This window comes from Suncus etruscus, chromosome 4, assembly GCF_024139225.1.
Source record: "Suncus etruscus isolate mSunEtr1 chromosome 4, mSunEtr1.pri.cur, whole genome shotgun sequence".
NCBI lineage: Eukaryota > Metazoa > Chordata > Mammalia > Eulipotyphla > Soricidae > Suncus > Suncus etruscus.
The window spans coordinates 105,439,614-105,444,587 of NC_064851.1; positions in this window are offsets into that span (position 1 = coordinate 105,439,614).

Below are 4,974 nucleotides of genomic sequence, written 5' to 3' on the forward strand. Positions count from 1 at the left end.
TTCTTTCTTTCTTTCTTTCTTTCTTTCTTTCTTTCTTTCTTTCTTTCTTTCTTTCTTTCTTTCTTTCTTTCTTTCTTTCTTTCTTTCTTTCTTTCTTTCTTTCTTTCTTTCTTCCTCCTTTCCTTTCCTTTCCTTTCCTTTCCTTTCCTTTCCTTTCCTTTCCTTTCCTTTCCTTTCCTTTCCTTTCCTTCCCTTTCCTTTCCTTTCCTTTCCTTTCCTTTCCTTTCCTTTCCTTTTTTCCCCCCTTTTAAGATTCATTTGTATGAATACCCCCAACGTGCTCAACTACCTTTGGCTTTTTTTTTTTTTTTTTACAGGAGGGAGAGGAAAGGTTTCTCTCCCTGCAGTGCTCAGAGGACTGCATGAACCAGAAATGAACTCAGGCCTCCTGCATGCAAGACTAATATTCTAGCCCTTGAGTTTTCTCCTTGCCACTCTTTCTTGACCCAAATCCTTACTAGAATTCTTTAAGAACTTTAAGGTTTTGTGGGTTTTTTTTTTTGTGTTTTTAGGGGGGTATCAGTGGCTACACCCTGCTGTGCTTGCGCAAGTCAAGTACGTTTTCCCCCCTTCCCCCACACCCAAGCTCTTTATCTCATGTTTGACTTTACCTGCTTTAGACATTTTTATTCTTTTGGCATCATTTTTGAACCAGGGCCAAGAGAGCTTTTTGAGTTTTTTTTTTAAAGACTTCTTTGGGGCCCGGAGAGATAGCACAGTGGTGTTTGCCTTGCAAGCAGCCGATCCAGGACCAAAGGTGGTTGGTTCGAATCCTGGTGTCCCATATGGTCCCCTGTGCCTGCCAGGAGTTATTTCTGAGCAGACAGCCAGGAGTAACCCCTGAGCAGCACCAGGTGTGGCCCAAAAACCAAAAAAAAGACTTCTTTGGAGACCATTAAATATAGCTTTTAATCTCTTTCACATGGTTTTATTTTAGTAACACCCCTAGGAATATCCATTTATGAATCAGCCTCTAATAATGAATCTTGGAATGAAGGTATTAATGGGAGGAGAAAAGAAGTAGGCCAGTTCCCAGCCACTCTGGGAGAAAGAACAACTTGTAGCCACGTCTTGTAGGATGTCAGTCAAAGCCTAGCTCTGCTCCCACTTGATTTTTTTTTTTTTTTTGCATCACACTAGGGGTACTCAGGGATTACTCCTGGCTCTTTGCTCAGAAATTGCTCCTGGCAGGCTTGGGGAATCATATAGGATGATGGAAATCAAACCTGGGCCCGTCCAGATCTGGAGCTTGGAAGGCAAATGCCTGACTGCTGTGCTATCATTCCGGCCCCCCACTTGATATTTTTAATGGTTAGAAATGTCTGAAACCAAATGAAAAAAATATACATATACACTGTATTTTTCTCTCTATAAGACATACCTGACCATAAGAAGCACATAGTTTTCTCCTCCCCTGTACTCAGGCTTCTGCTCCAGGCGGCATTCACTCCATAAGACACACTTTGGGGGGAAGGAGTGCATCTTATGCTGTGAAAAATACGATATATAGGGCCCGGAGAGATAGCACAGCGGTGTTTGCCTTGCAAGCAGCCGATCCAGGACCAAAGGTGGTTGGTTCGAATCCCGGTGTCCCATATGGTCCCCCCATGCCTGCCAGGAGCTACTTCTAAGCAGATAGCCAGGAGTAACCCCTGAGCACTGCCAGGTGTGGCCCAAAAACCAAACCAAAAAAAAAACTATATATGTATATATATGTATATATATATCCATTTCTCTCATATTTTGCTGGGCCTATGCAAACAACAATTGCCACTCACACCGTTTTTACTGTATTTTTAAACTCTTATCCTTTAAAATAAAAGAGCTTACTAAACTTTTGCTAGTGCTTTAATGAGTTCATTGGTGATTCAATAATTTTCAAAAATGTACTTGCCACTGAACATTGTCTTTCCTTTCTCTCCCATCTCTAGTTTTTCTTTCAATTTTCTATTTTTTTAAATTATGTTGCTTTGGGTATACCTGAAACAATTGTATTATGATCAGTTATGTCAACTATGTGATGCATTTTCTTCAAAAAATAAAAAATATTAAACATATTTTAAAAAAAGAAAAATACGATATGGTATATATACACCTGCGGGATCTTATTGGAGACACGCATGATCCCGAAGTGGTGCTGCCATCTGGCGGTCAGTGGTGGTAAAGGACATTTGCCACCCTACACCCAAATTGATCTTCACTCTCTTGTCTTCAGGGTAACTCAGTTCAGCACATTCATAAACATCTGTAGGACTTGCAGGAGGCTTGGGACTATGATGCTAACTCAGGAGATACACCTACCTGCAGGGCTTTTTCTTTGCTTGTGACTTTGTGCAAGGGGAGCCCAGGGTTCCAAAACGAGGATCTGATGAGATGCAGGTCTGGAAGCAAAGGTCGACACAGGAAATAATCCACAGAGTGAAAATGTACAATAACGGGTTCAGGAAATCCAACACTCAGGCCAAGAATCCCACCACACAAGCCTTCTGCTCCTAAGAAGGAAAGCAGTTTAGTCAGTTTAGTGGAAGAAGACCGAAGAATGAGCCTTGCCTTCCTCAAACCCAGGCTTTTTATTAGCAAGAACAGGCCACACACTAGGGTAGAGGAATACAAAGTAGGGAATAATCCAATAATCCCATCACCAGATTACATCCTAGGGTGAAGTGTGAATATTTATTAGGATAGAAACAGTAATCCAGGACCAAAGAGATAGCATGAAGGTAAGGCATTTGACTTGCAAGCAGAAGGTCAATGGTTCGAATACCAGCATCTCATATGGTTCCCTGAGCCTGCCAGGGGATTTCTGAGCATAGAGTCAAGAGTAACCCATGAGCGCTGCTGGGTGTGACACTAAAACCAAAACCAAAACAAACAAACAAAAAACACTAAAAAAACAAAAAACAAACAGTAATCCAACAATCTTGGAGATGTCCTTTATCACAGACTTTCCCGAACTCTCCATCTTCTCTCTCTCTCTCTCTCTCTCTCTCTCTCTCTCTCTCTCTCTCTCTCTCTCTCTCTCTCTCTCTCTCTCTCTCGCTATGTTTTGTTTTTGTTTTTTTTTTTTGGTTTTTGGGCCACACCCGTTTGACGCTCAGGGGTTACTCCTGGCTATGTGCTCAGAAATCGCCCCTGGCTTGGGGGGACCATATGGGACGCCGGGGGATCGAACCGCGGTCCGTTCCTTGGCTAGCGCTTGTAAGGCAGACACCTTACCTCTAGCGCCACCTACCCGGCCCCTCTCTCGCTATGTTTGTGTCTCTACCCCACCTTCTTTATTTTATTTTATTTTATTTTTAAATGTTTTCTTTTTGGTTTTCGTTTCTGCAGTATTCAGGGCTTATTACTCCAGGCTTTGAGCTCAGGGATCACTTCTGGCTAGTTCAAGGGACAATGTGGGATGCTGGAGATTGAACCCTGGTCAACCGTGTGCAAGGCAAGTGCCCTCCCCCACTGTGTTATTGCTCTTACTCCTCTTCTCCCTCTTGTTTGTTTGGGCCAATGCTGGCAGTGCTCAGGGGCTACTCCTGGTTCAGTGCAGGAACCACTCGCAGTGGTGCTCCATGGACCATGTGGTGTTCAGAACTGAATCCACATCTTCAGCAGGCAGAGTCTATACTGTCTTGGATATCTCCTAGAGGGACAGCCCTAGCCCTGGGTCCACATCACTGTGTTGGGGTCATGACAGACAGGCATTTACCCTGATGGATTTAAGGCCATTAAAGGAAGAAAAAGTAAAGAAATTGGCAGGACATTTATACAGCAGTGCTCAGGCCTTACTCCTGGCTCTGCACTCAGGAATCTCTTCCAATAATGCTCAGGGGATCCTCCAGGGAATGAAGTGTGTTGGCCTCATGCAAAGCAAGCACCCTTCCCACTGTTCTATCTCATGGGCTCCCACACAGAGCTCAGAGCTGGGATGCTTATGGGGCTCAAGCCCCTCAGTCTCCAGAGACCACAGCTCTGCATCTTGACCCTCAAAGTTTATGACTTATCCCCCAGAACATCTCTCCCCTGAACTGAAAACTCTTCATCCTAAACTCAAACCCCAGGATATTTGCATAAAGATTCATGTCTAGGAGTCCCTGGAGGAGAAGCTGAGAGTGACTGTGTCCCAAACACCAGAAGATGACTGTCGCCAGAAGCACTGGCCAGAACCATCTTATTTCTCCAAATGCCCTTGTTCTCATACAGGTGGACAAAGTTCTCACTCTTTTCTGGAAATACATCTTACAGGTCAGTCTTTGATATTTAGTTTTCAGGAAAAAAAAAAAGTAAGAGACTGAGGAAATTTAAATTCAAATTAAGCTCCAGTTGCAGTCAGTCTTGCAATAATCACACAATGACTGTTATGCATGAAGTGTTATACCTGAAGAGTCAAGCTAGGGGCCAGAGTGGTGACGCAAGCTGTAGGGCATTTGCCTTGCACATGCTAACCTAGGACAGACCTCAGTTCAATCCCCGGAGTCCCATATGGTCCCCCAAGCCAGGTGTGATGTCTGAGCTCATAGCCAGGAGTAACCCCTGAGCATCACAGGGTATGGCCCCAAAACAAAACAAACAAAAAAGAGTCAAGCTAGATGGGGCCGGAGTGATAGCACAGTGGGGAGGGTGTTTGCCTTGCACACAGCTGACCTAGTCAATCTCTGGCATCCCATAGGGTTCCCCCAAGCCTGCCAGAAGTGATTCCTGAGCACAAAGCCAAGAGTAAGCCCAGATAGTCACTGGGTGTGGTTTAAAAACAAAACGAAGGAAGGAAGGAAGGAAGGAAGGAAGGAAGGAAGGAAGGAAGGAAGGAAGGAAGGAAGGGAGGGAGGGAGGGAGGGAGGGAGGGAGGGAGGGAGGGAGGGAGAGAAGGAAGGGAGGAAGGAAGAGAGGAAGAAAGGAAGGGAGGGAGGGAGGGAGGGAGGAAGGAAGGAAGGAAGGAAGGAAGGAAGGAAGGAAGGAAGGAAGGAAGGAAGGAAGGAAAGAGTT